A 20,968-nucleotide genomic window follows, 5' to 3' on the forward strand; every position below is an offset into this window, starting at 1 on the left:
GAAGAACCGCATGAAATGTGTTCTATATGAACCTCTTATCATCTCCTACACCAAAGTCAAATGCATTTAAAATGCTAAAGGTATGATGTTTTTCACTGAGCTTTAGCATGGTACTGTGATTGATGATGCATCGTGCCCTGACATCCCTCATACAAACGGCTAATAAATCTGCCTAAACCCTTTTGCAACATGTTTGCTGTGCATTTGAATTGGCAGCAACTGAATGCCTCGCTAACAACACGTCTTACTTACAGCTTTTCTCTCAGCGCCTTTTATTGAGTAAATAATCTGAGCCGAACATAGATTGTGTGTATTTTTCATGTGTTAGTTCCATGACAGTTTTAATCATAAGTACATGTTCACATCCTGCTATTTTACATTAATGCATGCAAGGCTTTGTGAGCGGTGGCTGCCGCATAGCAGCAGCAGCAGCCCAGTAAGTTAACGGATGAAGCAAAATGAAGGTGACTGGTAATGGTTATTGTTTTGTCCCTCTCTGCCATTTAATCTCCTTTCAGAGAGCTTCATTAGGCGCTGGAAGAGCGAACGGCTTGTAGATAAAACTTGATCTGCAAGCCAGGGACACTCAGGACAAGATTCACCTGCTGGCCCAAATGGCATGAGCACCAGTCCAATTCTCTGTCATATGAGCACTGTCGCATATCAGACAATTTTCTGTTTTTTATTCATTTCCCCCCAAAAAAATTTAGCAAGGTAGGATAACAAATTCATCAGGATACAGCAATTATTACAGAATGTGAAAAAAAACACAACCAAAACACAATACATAAAGCCTAAAAGTATGTATTTACATTGACACAGGGGTCCTTTCAGCTGAATGCTAACATTAGCATGCTAACAAGCTCACAATGACAATTAAAAGTGGATGTTTTACCAGCAATATATCCAATAGATATAAAATATTTCACCCTGAACCAATATGTCATTTTCATGGTGGTGCGAGAGAAAAAGTTAGGGCATCACCAAAATCTGTAGGATTCATCCTGTGGGGGACATGAATTTATCTATCAAATTGCATACACATTTCTTTAGTTGTCGAGATATTTCTCCCTGAACCACAAATGTCAACCTCATGGTGGCACTAGAGGAATAATTCAAAGATCACAAAAAGTAGTTTGAATACATCGTCTTGGAACCCAGCCTGTTGTCGTTCCCAGGGCGTCAAATACCGAGGCTTTGTCACTCCTGTCGGCGTTCGGTACCGCTGCACAATGCACACTTTAGCGCTGGTATGAAACGCACCGGGCGTTCAATTAACTGTAATGTTAACCCATCTGCGGCAACAGTAAATGCTCCGAGAAAATGCGGCTTGAGTGTAGCGATGTCGTTTTAAGAGCGAAAAGACATACCAGGCGGGTGGCGGTAGAGGTCAGCTGTTCATTCCTGTTTCGTTATCACAATGTTCAGTGTCTTTTTCATTGTACAAACATAGAAGTTTTAAACCCAACCATGCAGTTCTTTCCTAAACCCAACTATAGCAGTGTTGTTGCCTAATCCTAAAGTGACGCCAAGGGTAACTATAACAGTTTTGATGCCAAAAGGGGCATGACAAAGGGGAGGTATGTGACAAGTCAGGATGAGAACACGATGGGGAACCATGGAATGAGTGTACAAAATGTTTGACCTTGGAACTTTGACTTGATGGTGGCATAAGAGGAAAAGTCAGAGGATCACCATGTCATTAGATTTTATCCTTTAGGGACTATGATATTTGTACCATATATGTACCAAATTCAAATTAGGATTAATTTTCTGGGGACCATGAATCTATCGAATCATCTATACAAAACTTCATGGCAATGTATCGAATAGTTGTTGCTGAACCATCGGCAGATCATCATTGCCACCAATAAAGCCATGCCGTTAGCACGGCTAAAAATAAGCTATAAACTAATACGCTATTGCGCTGCCAACCAGACTCAAACCCCAAACTGGACAGGAAGCCCAGTTGGCTACTTTAAATCCAATCTCTCTTTGTATCAAAGCCAGGAATGGCACTCAGAATGTAAATGAAACTTGCCAATCTCCCCATCCCTATTTTAAATCTACCATCCACAGTGATACAAGGAAGGTAGAAAGTACTTTGGCTGTGATTTGTTTCATGTGAGGCACCAGGGAAGTGTGGAAATGTTCAGTTGTTATTAGGAAGGACACGGAGGAGGAGGAGAAGGAGGAGGAAGAGGAGGCGGAGATGGCTGCGGCTATGGGAATGGCGTGAGCATATCAGGCCGAGCAGATTGTGTGGTCTGAGTGGCTATTAAAAGTGACAGGATGGAGGCCTTGGAGTTGGTGAGCCGCCTGATTACACCTCTCCTCCCCGGTCCCCCTATTGACTGTGGTTAGGATGTAGCTTTCCATTTCCTGCCGAAATAAATTAAAAGTCAGAAGTAATTTGCCTGATGGGTGGATGCAGGTGTTTTCTCTTCTCTCTATTTTTTGTGTGCTTCAAAGTTTCTGAATAAAAATTCTCCTAGCCTGGAAATCAATTGAACCTTTGATAAGGAAAGGGCTTATTTTCAGCCTGTGACAGTTTTGTGGCAGGGAGGCAAAAAAGGTAGGGATTTGATTAAAGGGGAGATAGCGAGAGATTGAGGTCTTGTTCTTGCCATAGGAAAGATCAAGGCACGTAATCATGTCTGCTACAATGCTGGCTCTACCGCCATTGCTCCCTCATTGTCTCTCTCACACACACGGTTTTGTATACACATGCACAACCGTGCACACATACTGACATTTCCTCATGTGCGCTTTGTAGTGACATCTGATACGGATTGAAGGAGGGGGAAACTCTTTATTTTCTGTTATGCTCTGTCCAAGAACCCAGTTGAACGCGCTCAGATACCTTGCTTGCTACGCTCTCTCTCTGAGACTCTTCTATTACCTGTCAGACAAGTGGCGGACACGCTGCACCTACACAACCTCTCCAGCAATATCCTGTTGCTGTTCACAAAACTTGCTTTTATAACCCTCTAAAGCATGCGGCGCCACCTACGCAGTGAGAATTTTGGTAGTTTTGGATAGATGCCTTGAGAGCGCCAAAGTAAGGGCACAGTGTGGGAATACTCCCAAAGCTGTTAAACCGGTGAACTGCAAAGCTTTCAACAGCTAGCTGCATGACAGTGACGGCTGTATGTGGGTAGACTACTGCCATCGGGATAAATATTGCATGATGCTACTCTGGGTTAAACAGTGACAAGGAATATTGTGAGATAAGCGTTCTGACAGTGTATCAAAAGACGACTTGTGTCGCAGAGGGGTTTTGACTGAAATGAGTGTAATTACTTGACAGATGAGACATTCCCAAAAGAAGGTCACCCCTTTGAGGGAGTCCTCGCGCCACTTTGACCACATCTGCCCGTCCACAAGCGGCTCAAAAGCGTCGCCTTCCCGCTTGTTGCTCGTGCTCGTGTTGCTGTCGAGAGCAAGGTGAACCCCCTTGAACATCAAACGGGCTTTCATGTTTCTTTTATTTTAAATGGCAGTGTTTGTACAACCACCAGGAATCTGAGGCCTTCCCCTGCTCACGGCTCAGGGGGAGCTTCCGCGTGACCCAACCTCCCCCGACTCCCCCCCTCTCACGCTGCTCTGGGACACCGAAACCCCCCGCCACCCCCATCCCGAGAGCCCAAGAGGAGATACGCGGAGGCCTCTGGTGTGGGCGGAGGAAGGCTGGGGTCTAGGCACGTGAGTTCCCTCTTGCTCTTTCAGTGGCACAAATAAAATTCACATCAGGTGCAGCGTGATCAAAAAGCAGATGAGTCAGTGTCGGGTCGTGTTCAGACGCTTGGCTTTATAACTTCAAATGGCATACAGCCGCAAATCAAACCAACCTCCCTTGCACTCCCACATCCCCCCCTTCAGCAACACACACATATATACAGAAACACAGATAAAGACACACACAGCTCTCTCTGGTGAGCCCATCTGGGAGTGAAAAGAGGCCTCGCTTGAAGTGCTTCCCAGTCGAGGTGACTACATAAATAGATGGAGGAAGAAGGAGGGGGTGGTGGGTGTCTTCAGAAGATGGAGGAGAGAACGCATTTGGGCACTTTCACCTTCGTTAATTTTAGATGTTGTTTATTCCCCTCCTTTAAGCTTTCCCAGAAGAGAGCTTATTGCCTCAGTACATATTTCCATTTTTTCTCCAGTGGCTGCAGCGGCATAATTTCATCTGACTGTGATTCTGGATCCGGTGATCTGAGTTTGTTCACTTGGAAAACCGCAGAACAGCTCTCTGTTTAGACACCCACTTACAAACGTGCTTGTGTTTACCAACACAAAAGATATCCACATATTTTGATACTAAGAATTTGAAGTTAAAAAAAAAAATTGGGCTGGATCTTTTGTGGAGGACACTCTGAAGATTTAGCTTAGCAAGTTTGGTGACCAAAAAATGAGAGGAGACAGTTTTGAGAAAAAACATGATGGAGCTCAATTCCTGCCAGGTTGAAGCATTGCTGCTCACTTGGGCCTACATTTTGGTGGAAGTTGCAAAGTTGTAGCATGGACGGTTGATTTGCAGCAGAGCTGCCCAGCCCGTCATATTGGCACTTACTCTTGTAAAAAATTAAAAAGGCTAATATTCAAAGTATGAATGTATGAAAGTCCTGAATGTTGATCCATAAATACAAAAAGCTCCTTTGATTTTTGTATGTGCAACAAAGAGTCAGGTAACTGCAGCATTTTGGTTTGGGTAATGTTTGGTCATGGTGAAAAAAAAAAAAAAAACACTCCGGAAAGTGAGTCTTCCTTCATAGTAGAAGAGTTGTTATTTCCATGACTTGGGAATTGAACCAAGTTTGTTGTTGCTGTAGGAAAATTGTGTTTCTGGTTTTGTTTCATTCACCTAATGCTGTCCAGATGGGTGAGGTGGATTTCTCACTTTTTTTTTTTTTGCGTAGGGACTCCACATTAGCATTTTAAATCGTCATGCTCATCAACAGATTTCACAACGCCAGAGCGAGACAGAAGAGGAGGAGAGACAGACGAGTGGATGGATGGATTGAGACGGGAAGGTGAGACAGACAGGGAGGAGAGAGAGAGAGAAAGAGAGAGAGAAAGAGAGAGAGAAAGAGAGAGCAGTGTACCAGAGGGAGTCTCTCTCTCACTCTCTCTCCTCTTCAGCAGGAGCTGTCAGCCGGTGCCGTCAGAGTGGCTATAAACAAAAAGTGTTTTCTCCCTTAACAAGCTCAACAGGACCTTCAGTGGGGAGACGACACTGAAATGCTTACTCTCCAGGGGTGACAGCCACTGTCTGCCATCAATCAGTCAGACTCACTGTGCTACCCACAGACAATGCCTCAACAAGGGCACAGCTCAGATTCATCACAGAGGGAAAGAAAACTAAACAACAGGCATGATGAAATATACACATCACTACTGCTAGTCATTTAATTTTAAACTTGTGATGTGATGAGGTAGATTAAGCGGGAAAAAAAATACGATGACGACATCTAAAAAATAAGTGCCATGCGTTGTAAAGAGTATTATTCTGTTGTATGGCGTTGGAATTACCAATGTCGACGTAAGCGACCCACTGTCAGCGAGCACGTGCCAGGGCTCTGTAGGCCTATGCATGCACCTACACAGTCTCACTTCGACATTATATCCTTTGAAGCACTGTCAGTGTTTCGAAACTATGCTCTCTGTCACAGAAATCATTTGAAACACTTCTTTCGGAATGTCACAGCCCTGTTTGGGCTTTGATCAGAGCCAACAATGTCAATTTTGGGAGGAACTGCTGTGTAGTAATGCATGATGAAACTGTCAGAAAGTTGTTTCAGCTCGCTCCCCTGCGCATCTTAAAATAATCATTTGGTTGCTGCCTCCACATATGTCACCAATTTCTTTTCTTTTTTTTATTTTGCAAGGATTTCCTTGATGGTTTACAGGCATTAGCTGACAGGAAACAAAATGTGTTACATTGGTATGATAAGATATCCTATATTACTGCAGGTAATTTACATGTGTAACCGATGTTTGCTTCCTCTGATAAATGCTTGATCTGATTGTCAAGATACCTTACACTCCGGCGGTACACCTCAAGTAAGCACGCTGGTGACGAGTCAGATTGTGACTGCAAGGCTATATGGTGGATTTTACAACTAGGGAAGAAACTGCTACAAGCCTGTATGAGCACGGAAGAGGTCCAATTAAAGTGACGCGTGAGGTTTGTATACAATACTATAAAAAAAACAGGCAGAGGATATATTGGAATCTGTAGTGATACATTTCTCTTTTAGTCAGTGACTGGTGATACTTTCTCTAAAGGTGCTTTATCACAAATTGAACAAACATGTTTAGCTATTCCGCAGACCACCTTTGTCATCTTTATACAACAAAAGCAAATCTTGCTACTTATTTCCAGATACAAATTGGATACTTTTGTCCTTTAAAAAGGTGCTCTGTATGATATTGGAGCATTAAAGCTTCAAACATGTTTTTGGCATCATCGGGCAAAAAATCCATAATAACCTTTCAGCATATTGTAATTCAAGTGTTCTGAGAGAAATCTAGACTTCTGCACCTCCTCATGGCTCTGTTTTCAGGCTTTAGAAAATCTAGCCCGTGACGGAAGACTTTGACCAATCACAGGCCATTCCAGTGAGAGTGTTCCTATTGGCTGTGCTCCGGCTGGTGGGCGGTGCTTGGTATTTCCTCAAGAGATCTCAACATGACAGCCGGGTCACAAACTTTCTCATTTTACAGCAAAACAGTACACTACAAGATGATTCTGAAAACATTTGAAGAGAGAAATATTCATTACAGTAATAGATTATTGATTCATATTTGATCAGTGCCGCCTAGTTTGACTGTTTGGTTGGAGTTTGCGATTGATTGACTTGTGGCTCTCATAGACGGAAGCTCGACGGCAAACTCCAGAACAGCTCTGACTGGTTTATTTTTTCCGGTCTGTGAAATCTTGCAGATGCCACTAGGCGCACCGGAGGACACAGATGCACATGATTATTTTCATATTAACTGTCCCATGCAGGATGAGCAGGATATAGTGGCCATTTTATAAAAATAAGTTTTTGCTCCATTTCTACCCACTGAGGCTTTAATATAGCTGCAAACAACTATTGTCTATGTAAAGATATAGAGGAGTAATGCCTACTTGAGCAGAGAATAAAGTCACTCTCCCTCAGTGTGTGTTTTAATCCATGGAGTTTCTCCATGTTTTGTTGGCAAAATAATTTTAAGCCAAACCATGATGTTTTTTCATAAAACCTTTAGTGATTTTATTGCCTACACTTAAGCATCGCAGTTTGATGCGATGGGCTACCCAGTGTTAGAAAGTGACGCCAAGGGGTCCTGACAAAGTGCAAGTATGAGAGGAGTTCGGATCAGAACGTGTTGGCACATGGGCCATAGCGGAAGTGTAGCACCCATCCCCCGGTTCCCCCCCTAGGTTAACACTGTTAACTCTTTCAGCGCTTTTGCCATTTTTAGCACCGTTAGCTGCAGGCTCAGCCGTCGCCATGGTGAGAGCTGTGCAAAGGCAATAGAAATGATCCCAATCTTGCATTCTGCACCAGTATACTTAACACTGGCTAAAAATGAATCCCTCGCTTGTATTTGAAGAACTGAAGAAAGAAATAAACATGAACATTTGAGCTGACTGATATTAATCTTGAATAGTTAACCAATGTACAAAGAAATGAGTCCATAGGAAAAAAAAACAAGGCCAAGGCAATCCATGCATATAGCTAAAGATGGATGTTCAATATGGTAAACTATACAGTATCTTGTCCTTTGTCATTTCAAATCTAGGCAGTTTTGTTTGTGTCACATAATGTTATGTGAAACCTATTCAGGTGTACAAGAAGCCTTTCATAAGACAATGAGAGACATGCGAGAAAGTGTTAATCACATTGTGAATCACTCTGTGATTCATCCGTGGACGGCCTTAGTACCTTGAAGAAAAATAATGCCTAAGGATTGCACCTTAGATTAGGCATCACACCAGTCAATTCCTATCAGCATCAAAACATCTTTACTCAGGAAAACACACACCTGCATGCTGAACATAACAGGGATTACTGGAAATGAACAGGGCTTCTAATTTGCATTTGCAAACTAATAGTTTGTGCTTAATGTCTGGCCAAGGGAGCCAGCAGTAAAGACACCAAAGCAGTTTTTAACTTCAAAATGAGACAACCCAAAAGCCCACTCACTTACTAAATCGAGATTGTTAGTTTAGTAGTAACGGCAGCAACCCCCTCATGGATATCTTGTTGTGACTAAATCTGCTCAAGTGAAGTGTCTTTTCTACTTGAAAATGTAGTATGCACTCAGTATTTTACAGTAGGTGTTGTCAAGTCTAGAAGATTTGAACAGAGCCTTTGGATGACAGCAAGTCAGGCTGCAGTGCATCTCGACTAGTGTGAGAAAAGCTCATGAAGGGTTGGTCAGAATTAATTTTCCCTATACAGTAGCCGGACTGCGTGATTAAACTGAGACTAACTTTTCAGAGAAGGAATATCGCATTGGGCGTCATGCAAAAAACACTCGTATGAACGGATTCGTGCAGTGGCTCGTACGAGTGATTTAGGAAAACTTTCGCATTCACCAATTTTCTCGTATTTTGATATTTCTCTTTGGTACGAACACAATTTACTAATCAGCAGTTATATGCAATTAGTCTGCTGTTATCCAAACCTAAGTTTTTCACTAATGAATTTTATATTTCATTACTTTGAAGCAATTTTGAGTTTGATAATCCTATACAGTATACATTATATTTCATAATTGTGTTGACATTTACCTGTTTGACTCTGCATGTTATTAATTTAAACCAATTATTACAATATCAATATGAACATCTCAAACTGCAAAACAAGACCATATAAAAACAAAGTAACAGAAAATTAAGAGAATACAAAAAAGGTCTTGTATGAGGCCCATTGTTCCTCTTCCTTTTGAAATGTTGAATTGATGGGCAATAAAACCAACTACCACAAATTTGACACACTCAGGGGTTTTGTTGCTACAGTTTTTGTTAGTCTGGTTATGACCAGTAGCTTAGGGTGGCTAATGTTAGCCAACTTTAAATATTGCCGTACAGATGCAGCCACCTAGAATTTCCCAACCTGATCTCAAGGGAAGGCTTATAAATAGCATGACATGTTAAGGACACTCCACATGTCATGATAACGCATTTTAGGCATTTAGCGTGTCATTTTGCATCATGTCATTACCATGAAAAGGTTGTTATGTTTAGGCAACAAAACTAAACAGTTATCAATGTAACAATGCACATATCAAGGTTGTTTTAGCATTACGGGTAGTAATTCTACATAAATGAAGGATTTTAGTGTGGCTGTCAGACAATGGAGGAGAGTAGAAAAGAAAAGATGATGAATTTAAGAATGGCTGAGAAGGCAGAAGTCTTTGCAAAAAAGGTGGTGGTTTTATTAACCAAAAATTACTTCATTAATTATTAATGAAAAAGAGGACGAGAACAAAAGCCCTAAATTAACAAAAAGTAAATATGCTGAAAAACTAACTGAAAGAACCCAGCCTCACAGCAAGCTGCTACCAACAACTCTCCCACAGTCAATGCCTGAGTGACTATAACTCACCTGGCCCCACCCTCAGTGGCCTAAACCACTGCATGGGGGTTACCTAACTGGACTGAACCACTGCATGGGGGTTACCTAAATGGACTGAACCACTGCATGGGGATTGGATAAACCGACAAGTCAAATTCCTACTGAAACCTGATCCAAACAGGAACAAAGCAAACATTTGAATGTTAACAATATTTAAAGGTGATTATTAATACACTCTTCTCCCTATGATGAATGCTATGCTCCCCCACCCTTAATTAGTCAACAGTGTCTGGTCACACAAAACAATCACACTAGTAAGAAAAAGGGAAACTCACAATAAAAAAAAGGATCATCAAGGTAAATACACACTGCACAGACAAACACATAAACCTGGTTAAGAATTTTTCTTTTTTTAAATTCCATATCATATTAATTAACTTGGATATAAATCAACTAATTGATGGCTCCACCCTCTGCCTAACAAGGCACAGGTGGCCTGACTCACGGGATCTGGGCATGCTTGTGAAAAGGTATAGAGGGAAACTTTTCACAGTTGCAATTTAAATAGCTTGCTCATTTCTGAATATATTGATATCAAACCACCTTACATGTGTTTTGGACATCCTCTCAGAATGTTCACAGCATTTAGATTGTGAAAAAGGCCCTTAGCAAATCTGTTTACATCATCATCAGTGACCTATTGGCTTAAATATGCACATCAAGGTTGGAATTTCAATAGCTTTACTACCTCCCTTATCTCATCAATGACTATGTTTACATGCACATACTATATTTTTCCCTTAGTCCGAAAAAGGCAATATTCCTACTAAGCTCTTTACATGGCTTATGAAAATGAATATTCCACTAACATCAACATTTGCATGCAGCCGTGCATACTCCGATTGATGCAACTGGTGGCGGACTTGAAATGGTGTATGGCTATACATGTCAAACGAATTCTCCTAAAACCGGAATAATATCAGTGCTGTTTACATGACCCATATCAAATTTGGAATATTGTCATATTGGGAATAATAGTGGAATATAAGTGTGCATGTAAACATGGTCAATGTGTATTTATTTTTAATTCAATTGAGAGAAAATGTGGTAGGATAATAGAGAATGCATAATACTGTGGGAGGGAGTGTTTTCTCACAAGAGCAAGTTTCCGTCTGATGGCTGAAGTTAAGCACCAAAATCCGTTCTCTCCTCAATGCTCTCTTGAAAGTGGGGAAATGGAAACTTCACCTAACTAATATAACCTGCTCTGAGATTAGCAAAGAAAATTGTCTATGGAACCTTTTTTACGAGTTTAGAATGTTTTTGATTCATTTTGTGTTTCTGTTTCACTGACAAGACGACAATTCCTCTTGATTGACAGCAGCTGCTCTCCTGGCAGGCTCCTCATTAAGAAAGATTGGTCTCAGCGGGGTTTTAAAATCAAGCCACACCCAGCTCCTCCCTTTCTCTCACTTTGTGTTTGGCTTCCAGAGGGTGATCACCTTCAGTTCACTCTCTTTCTACCTTCAGCTAGAAACCAGTATTTGGTTTTTCCATGTTATTTTTGGTTTCCAGTGTGTGAACACCTTCAGTTCACCCTCTTTCTAACCTGCGTTTGTAACCAGTATTGGGCCCTTTCACGTTATGTTTGGTTTCCAGACAGTGAACACCTTCAGATCACTCTTTCTAACCTCAGTTGGTAACCAATATTTAATTTTTTTGGTCACATTCAAGCCCCATTATTGCTACATGGGATTTTAGCTAACTGATGAACAGTAACCACTGTTCAGAAAAAGTTACATAATATCACATTAAAATGTAATGTATATATATTTTTTTAAATAAGTGGGCTATATTGAAGCTGCTTATTGCTACTACTTTCTTCTGTATATGTGAAATAAATCAGGGACTTTGAGAATGATGTGTCTGCATCATTATCTAGCCATAATTCCCTTCACATCTTGCTTGGCAGAGGATTGCCCATCTGAGTCTATAGATCTAACTGCTGAATGTGCCCTGCATTAGATTCCTATGAGCTTCTGCACATGGAAAATAATCCTTGGAGCAGCTGACGAGGCAGTATATCTAAACACAGGACAGCACCATGAGCCAACATAATTTAACAACACATTAATCTCTTCACTAATGCAGTCAATAGCATATTAAGCGAGCTACAAAAGCAAAATTAATGAGAAGTAATGCGACTCCAGTCGGCAAAGCGCCCCAGTGAAATCCTGAGCAGTCAGCAGGATGGGTCGTGCCAACTAATTTCTCAGCTGTGTCTCTTGCTTTCGCACAGGGATATGCCCTTGGGTGAAGAGGTGCTCAGATTCCACAGATGTCATCCACAAATGCCATATTTCAAAAGGCCGGGGAAGTGATCTTCAGCCTCACTTAAAATACAATTCCCATTGTGATACTAGCAGAGCGCTGAGAAGACTAACCTGAGCCCCATGTCTCCAAAGAAGGAGTAGTCCTGTAGAAGTGTGCATTGCAGCTCCATGAGATTATCTGCAGATTTATGATATAGAACGACCGATATTATAAAGACTCTTTTAAAATGATCACCCTTAAGATTTCAAATGTTCATTGATCACTGGGGTCAGATGGAGCACTTTGAGCAGCTTTTAGAAATGCAACAGTGTTTTGTTCTGGTTCAACAATAGCGTGGACTCAAATGCAGACACAAACACAAGTCTTTGAAAGGTGTAACAAAGATAATTTATTACACAAATATTAAATGTACTGTGAACAGGGCTGGGGTTCCTGGAGGTCCGAAACATGGCAGTAATATTGTCAATACTTAAATCACGGAACGGGGGGCAAGGGGAGGGGTGTCCAGGAATCCGTCCAGAGGGACAGATGAATCCACTTGAGCTCCGAGCGGTGGAATGGCGTCGGAGAGTGAACAGGCAGGTAAGTAAACTAAGGTAAGGATCCAGGTCGAGGAGGAGCAGAGTGGAGGAGTGAGCAGGCAGGTTGGAACCAGGAAGCAGCAACAGCTGGCAGGTGAACAGACCTGAGCAGAGAACAAAAACAAGGTGAGTCCAAAAATCCCAAAACACGAGCAAAGTCAAGAGCAATAAACTAAGAGAGCCTGAATGTGTCTAGTACCACTGAGGGCGACGGAACGATCTGGCGATGACTGGCAGGAAAACCGGGGTAGATATACTGCAGGTGTGTGTGATGATAGGATAATTACTGTCAGCTGCTCCAGCAGTGCCTGCCCAGGAGAAGGAGGAGGAAGAGGAAGGCCACACCTCCCAACACACTGACAGACTAGACAAACCGGGAAAAACACACAGGAGACAAAAGGGCAGGGAAACAGAGGAAACAAAAGGAAACATTAGACTGCCAAGGTGAAATCATGACAAACAGAAAATTATAAGAAACTTGTGTATCGTCTGTGTTGTCTTCCTTATAAATCGCTGTAGCTGCACTTGTAAAGTCAATAAAATATAAAAAATAAATGACAGCCTTAAATAGTACAATTTGTGTTTCATATAATTAAATTAATGAGGATTATAACTTTAATTAAAGAATGGTAACTGATGAACTCCTGTGCCACTGCTTTTAATGCACAACGGGACAACCGATACTTGCAATAAAGCTTGGGGTCTTCAGTTTATTATTAGATGGCAGTTCATTGGACCTAAATATCTGTAATTGTTTATACATTTAAACTACTAAAAAATGCACATAACCTGCACTTTAGTTCTTACTTACGGGACACTACATACTAGATTGCAGGATTTGCATGTTGTGTATCGGTCTTTAGCCAATAAAACCATGAACTGTAAAAATGTGGGTTCTCTGGTTTCCCCCCCCACAGTCCAAAGACATGCAGGTTAAGTTAGGTCTTCGCCCAATGACATAGCCAATATTCTTTCTGATGGCCTTGTTTGCATATATAGGTTCTGGTTTCATAACCAGTTAAAAGTTCCCTGTAGCAACTTTAAGTGCAGGGTTTGAAATGATGAGGTTATGAACTCAAGTTGACTGTAATACAACATTGCAGGATCTCACTTTTTGTCTTCAGTAGCCAACTTGTGATTACCACCTGCAAATGGGAGTTTTCTTTTTATGGTAATGGTCTCACTATGTATCGCCTGCAATATTTACTCTATGTAATGCTTACTATCGGCAGATTGAGCTTTAAACCACTAAGGATTGAATGAAAGCATCACTGGGGTGACATCATGACTACAGCAAAAACTGAAAGCTGTTGATTGTTATATGCTGTAAAAGCTCTGGACCATGATTCAGTAAATCTGCCTCCCTCAATAAGTACTGATCATTGTATCCTTGAGCAAGGCACTTAAGGACACTCTTACATTCTTACATGGCATTACTGTGTTCAGTATGTTTTCCAAGAGTGATTTTTATCTAGTATGTGAAGAGCTGTAATCAGTCTTCTGTTAAGAAAAGGTGAACGCTGCAGCCTTTTAAACATAACCTGTCCGATGGCTCCCAAATGTTGGATGTTTCTCTATGGATGATTGCTGGTAGTAGATGCTGACTTTGTAGACATCAGCCTTTTAACGTGGAAATGAAGCAGTCAAATAAGTTATGCTGATTTACTAAATGGACTAATCAAGAATTATATGACAATCATGACAAATGTAAGCATTTAAAATAAAAGGTATGTTATAGTTCTTTGCTTTTCCTACTGACATCTAAAAATGTCCTCTTAAAAAGGCTTATAGTTATAACTTTAGACCTGCAATAATTGATGCTAATATGGTGAAGACATTGGCAAAAGGTTGCCTATTCACGTCCAGCAGTTACATAGCAACATAGCATTCATCTGGAGTTGTGTTTTTGGCCACCTGGCGAATGCAATTCCAATATTCACCATCCTTTTTATCTCCATTTTTCTGAGAGAAGTTTGTGGCTAAATGGCCCACTATCACCAGCTAGGTCGTTGCTATCTTTGTCGGTCTGCCATTTGGTACTGGGAAGGTAGTTTGCAGCGGGTTTTTCAGGGACAACTGCTGCAAAGTAAAGTTGTAGGCTCAAAATCCAAACAAATCTGAGCTTTGGTGATAATTTTATTCATTATGTACGACTGCTTTCACTTTCACTTTAAATATGTCTATTCTTGTTGCTGTGTTTAGTATTAAAACACTGGTGCTAATCCAGCATTTCTTACGCTCATCTAAGAAATCAGTCGTGTAATATCCACAGTATGTTATATGAATGAAATCAAGAAGGCGTTTTCTTGTATATTTATGAGTGTGTTTGGCTTTTCTTTTTCTCTTCATCAGAAGGAATATACATCATATGCCCAACAGCACACATACGTCACAACACCCCTGCAGTGCAAACATTGTGTTTACATTGAGCATAGAATAAGCCACTGGAATAATGCAGGCTAACTGTGATATATACCCCAATTAAGCATTCTAGAAATTTACATAACAGAAAAAACAACAACTTCAATTAGCACATGAGCAATGACTGCTGGCATTTGATTGCAGGGGGGGGAAATACACGGGACAATAAACATAATTTACAAGATGTTTAATTTTGTGTTTGCAAAATTGAATCCACCGGCAGTGAGAAATATGCTGCATGTTTGTAGGACGAGGGGGTGGTTGTGATTGATTGGAGGAAACTAATCTGTGTTTGTTTGCGCTGCACAAGCAACACAACCCCAACCTTTAACTCTTGGATAGCAAAAACCAACAGAAGCAAATGGCTGTAGTAGGAAGAGGCACACAGGAAGAGTTCTTGTGTGTAATTTTGTTGCCGTTCAACCTAATCAAGTCTACCTCTGTCGTATGCAGATCCCCATGGAAATATAGAGATTCATCATCTTTTATACTCCACGGTTCAACGTCCCTGAGTACGAGGAAATAATTTCAATTTCTCCTCTTGATGAGCTTCTACTCATGGGCAATTATCTCAACACAATAGATGGCACCTTGGTGAACAATTCTGCTGCTGCTGTCCACAATATGAGAGAGACGAGAAGGGAGAGAAGAAAGGGAGCTTATGAACCTCCCACTGCCATCAGAGCCAGAGACTGCGGGGTGAGAAAAAACTCCAGCATTGACTAATTTGTGCTTTGCAAAACATGACCACGTGAAGTAACAGCAAAACATAAGCCTATATGATTGGGTTATGTCATTTCTGTAGACTAGATTGTAATAATGATAATAAGTATGAGACAGAGGGAAATAATTCAATGAATAACACAGAAGCCACAGCTCGTGTCAGCCAAAACAACCCTGCATTTGTGTTTGAGCACAATGATCCAGAGTTACAAAGACCACAAAAGATGATTACAAAAAATATGAAATTGCAATTATATTGTGGAAAAAAAATGCCTGAAATATCATGGCTTTGTGGTATCAAGCAACTGACATTAACATTTCAATACTCAATACCATCATCCGAGAAGCTTCATCAGTGCGACTGACTGGTTTAGATTCCCCAAGGGTTGGAAAATCCATATTTTAGAGACATATGCTGATGTGAGAGCCATTAGAGTCTTGGGACAAGGTGTGAATTGTCAAACTACAGGGGTAAAGATGTTATGACAAGGCTGTGGGTAGTGGACAATTGATGTCACAGTCATCCTGTTCAGGGATTCTTGTTCCAGCCCGACATAAATAACGGTCTTTCAAATCATTGGTTTTCTCTGTCCGAACAAGTCTGTCCTCAAAGATGTGTCTTTGGGGTGGCCGCTGGGTTTAAAACACGGACTATGTAAGTGCTATGTCCCTGGTTTGAGTCTAGCTGGAGGCCATTGATGCATGTCCTGACCATGATGAATAAAAAAAGTAAAAAAAACACCACCTGAATCAAACTTGCATTAATTGATTTTTGGCCCATTTGGGGCAGAACAAAGTTGACATGTTAACTACAGAATATTGTTGTATATTTTCTGAATACACACTGCACACACATACTGTACATTGTATGCATTCTTGCTTTGTTTCAGGTGTACAGCCCTGACATAATAATGCACATTACCAACCTGCCCAAGTTTTTCTGACTTTGTAGCTATGATGATTGGTTCATGTGCCTATCCTCCACGTATTGATGAGACCTCGTTGTTGTTTTGATGAAAGCCCTGTCCAGCTATAGCCACAAGCCTTCGAAGTTTGCCTCAGGTGTTTGTGATCCTTATCCATGGACTCTGATCTGGTTAGTACATTCTGTGCCCATTAATACTACCTACCCATACAGTATAGTAGTATGGAAGGGTAAGAGCCAGGATCAGGCTCAATATCAAAATACGTGAAGAAAAATAAGTGCACATGAACTCCAACGATTTAATATATGTATTCCACATTAACGAAATTATTATTAATCTAAAATACTAATATGTACCAAAATAATATAACTCAAAACACATATTCACTTTATTCTAAACACTACAGTGGCTCACATATTAACACATAGAGTCCTGCTATCATTATACACAAACCCTTTCTAAAACAGTCTTACGCATTGTACTCTCACACACTTGCGCTTAACAATATGGCGCAGCCACGACATGTTAGTAAGTGACTGGAAATGTGAAACTAGTTTGAATATGGTATCTTTCTAATGACAATTTACTCTGCTCGCCGGCTAATACTCTTAACATTTACAACACATTTTCTTATGCTACATAATGCTAATGTCAGTTACGTACACTTAAAAATCTACTGCGTAAAACTGAAGTTCATGAAAAGAACTACGCAAAGACATGGTGGATACATTTATATAATTTGCATCATAGCACAGTTGGATAAAGGGCAAATGTATTTGGGCTGAATGCAATTGCGCACTGGGCAGAAATAAAATACAAATTCTTGCTCAGTCTGAGATGGGGCTATAAATTCCCAGCGGCCGGTAGATCTTCCACCACACAGGTCAGGCAGAAGTGATGGGGATTTTCAAAGGATGCAATCCTCAGCAACTGGCTGAAGAACATTTGAGTCCTTTGGTAGTAATCAAGATCACTGTCAACCCCCCCACAGATATAGTATGGTAATTTTATGCTATGGGGCATTGAAAATCGTACTAATTGCCACTTGAGTATGTGTAGTGTATAGTAATTAAAAACTATACAGCAGCTGTGTAACATTTCACATTATTACATGTGTTTTTGAGTGTCCTACTCTACTACACTCCAGCTGTCACAGATCTCATAGATCACGCACCAGAGAACGAGCTCCAGAGCCTCAGAGCGAAAGCATCATTTTATACTTCAGGACTTCCTGATTGTCTCGCATGTCCGGACTCCAGGTGTGATCCTATAAAAGTCACATTTTTTGATTTACAGGGCCATTACCGACTGATCCATAGACGCTGGTTCAGTGTCAAAAGAGCATATCATTATTCTGTTGTATGACAAAGCAGTTTGCCAAAGGGGACTGTAATTACATCGTTGTCTTCTTTTCAGTTGACTCCCGGCAAGGGAATTATTGGTAATCATCCATGTAATGCGGTGCCACTCAGTTTTTGACAGCTGAGTGAAACCACAGTGCTGTGGTTTTGTCCTTTTTAGATGTAAAATCAGAGCTAAAAACCCCATCTGTTCCCTGGGCTCGGTGTGCTGTTTCTTATGTTTTCTCACCGGCATCTATTGTGCTGGGAAGACAGCAAGGCTTCACTTTGTGCATACAAAGTTGTACCATATCAGCTAAAAAGATGTTGCCAAAAATACAGAATAAAAAAAATTACTGATATGATACAGAATATTCCCTTGGAAGTGTGTCATTATGCCTGATCAAACACACATTTCAACACACAAAACAACAATAACCTCCATCTCCAAAAGGACCTCATTATTATTTAAAACATCCATCTCTGCTCTTAAACCCCTTCACCTTCTTCATGCTGGAGATGCCCTGTCCGCATGAGTGGCCTGCTGTCTTTGTGCTGCCATTTAATAAGCATTCTTTAACCTCAAGGGACGAGGCCTTCTACTGACTACCGCGGTGCTAGACAGGAACGCTGTGACACCAAAAAACCTCTTATCTGTCGTCTTCTCTGCCTGCGATTGTCAGCAAAAAAAAAAAAAAAAAAAAAGGAAAAATAAACTCCACTGAAGCTTCCGTCTCCAAACCGGTGGTGCTGTCAGCTCCTATTTAGAATCTGTGTTTATTCCGTGCTCTGGCTTTTTATTTATTTAACAGAAAAATATGCGTCGGGGTGTTGACTCGCAGGAAGACATGTCAAGACACATAGTGAAACCAGCAGTGTCAGGGCAGTTAACACTTCAGTAGACAGCGCTGTTGGTAAGAGTGCTCACACACTGATTGTGCTGTGTGTCAATGTCAACAACAAATGCCTCGGCAACACCACTCTTTTCTTCTTTAAGGCTTGAAGTGCATACCTTGCATGTACTTGAAATATATACTGATAGAAGCAGCTGTGGTGTGCCATTAAAGCAATTTCATGGTCAACTATAACATGAAAAGCTTCTTTCGGAGTACTAGAGGCCTTCAGATAGGCGAAAAAAGGGCAGTTTGGCCGAGTATTGTTTGACTTTCAGCGGACCAAGCCTTCAGCAGAGGAGAGAGCGAGTCAGATTAATAAATAAGAATGCATAAAGGGTGAGCAGTGCTAGCGGGTCTCCCTTGGATATTGCTGAGGAGTCTGCGCACCTGCCCAGACTGTCAAGCACCAGTAGGCTTTAGTGATTTGGTTTAAGGTAAATTTAGCACAGGCCACTGGGGATCTTACATCCAATTCTTTTTTTTTTTTTTTTTTTTCTTTTTTTTCATAATACAATAGACTTTGGAGTGGAGGAGCAAGCCAAATAAATTGTCTACAGGTGGCCAGTGGGGTCTTCAGTCACTGACTTTGTCAAATTAAATAGTTAGAATTCAAAAGTTGCACTCCGCCACACGACGTAGCTAAAATATGTCATTTTGATGCATTATAGGAGACTTCTGTAAAGTGAGACAGATGGCCAGTAAATATTGGTCTTTGGGAGGTGATTGTAAAAGATGTGGTGGATCAAACTTTGTATTATACATACTTTTGATGAGCTTATATTGGACGACACTGCAAAACCCTGGATTAACTCAATTAAATTACAATTAATTTATTCAACATCAGTCATGTTTTTGGCAACTAAACAATGGTTAAGGTTTGGGAAATATGGTGGATGAAAAGGCCCGGATTAAAGTTACTCTGAGGAAACTTGTAGCTGGTTATGAAATTGCCTCAATTTAATACTGATGTCTCTACATGACCTACATAAGTAAATGTGACCATCAGCGAGAAGATTGGCTATTTCTATATAATTATTCTTAATGCTTATTATCGGTGCCACCGGGTCCGATTCCGTGTGAAATCAGACAGAATCACACAGGTTCACTGGAAACTCCTTCAGCCCAGACTCCAGCGGGGGGCCTCCAGCAGCGATTGTCCAACCGTTGACAGACCAGATCCAGTTTTGCTTCTGTGAAGGTGGAGAGCTTCGCGCCCCGCAGCAGCGGCTCCTCCTCCGGTCAGGAGCAGAGCTTTGCCTCGCTGCTCCAGTGGTCACTGCTGGGAGCAAACATCACACTGCTGGAGACCCAGGGCGTTTTCTAAAGGGACTCTGGTGCTTGGAAACACTACCGCTTTTGTCCACAGAGACCGCCATAATCACCACATAATGAAAGTGTAATGAACAGCCAATAGGAACGCCCTCTCTCTCTGAAATGTCTTGTGATTGGCTAAAGTCTCCGGTTAAAGGCTCGATTTTTTAAAGCCTGAAAACAGAGCCATGCGGAGGTGCAGAAGTCTAGTTATCTCTCAGAACACTTGAATTACAATATGCTGAAAGGTTATTATGAAATTTTTGCCCAATGATGCCAAAAACATTCTGTCTACTGTCACTTTAAATTCATGAGTTGTGACAGAATACAAAGTCTGGTCTCCTTCATGAATGTTATACCTGCTACATGTGCTTCCACCAGCCCAACTTCTACAGCCTTACTTTCCACCTACAAACGGGCACAGTACTTCCTGGCATTGGGACTTAATGTTGCCGTTGGATATTAATCTTAATGTGGACATAATTCCTAAATTAATGGACTTGAAAACAATAAATACAAGATGTGTGTTCATAATTTCTTAATACTTCATTTGCTATCCACATTTTCATCATTTTACCACTACATTAAATATTTAGAGACAGAAATTGAGTGAGAAATTGAGAATTATATCACATCATTGACTCAGTAACAAACACTAAGCGGTGAATCCATTTAAAGTGTAAATCGAACCAGCCTGGTGTCAACAGGACACAAGGACACTGAGGTTTGTACCGTTAGTGACTCCCTCATCCAGGACTGATGTGAACATTCGCAGTTTGCTAGAAGTGTCTCCAAACTCATCCATTTAGGCAGCTGCCAGTGTGAAGAAGATTTAATATCCCAGACGCAGAGGCTCAATTC

Source organism: Sebastes umbrosus, chromosome 2, assembly GCF_015220745.1.
Source record: "Sebastes umbrosus isolate fSebUmb1 chromosome 2, fSebUmb1.pri, whole genome shotgun sequence".
NCBI classification, from domain to species: domain Eukaryota; kingdom Metazoa; phylum Chordata; class Actinopteri; order Perciformes; family Sebastidae; genus Sebastes; species Sebastes umbrosus.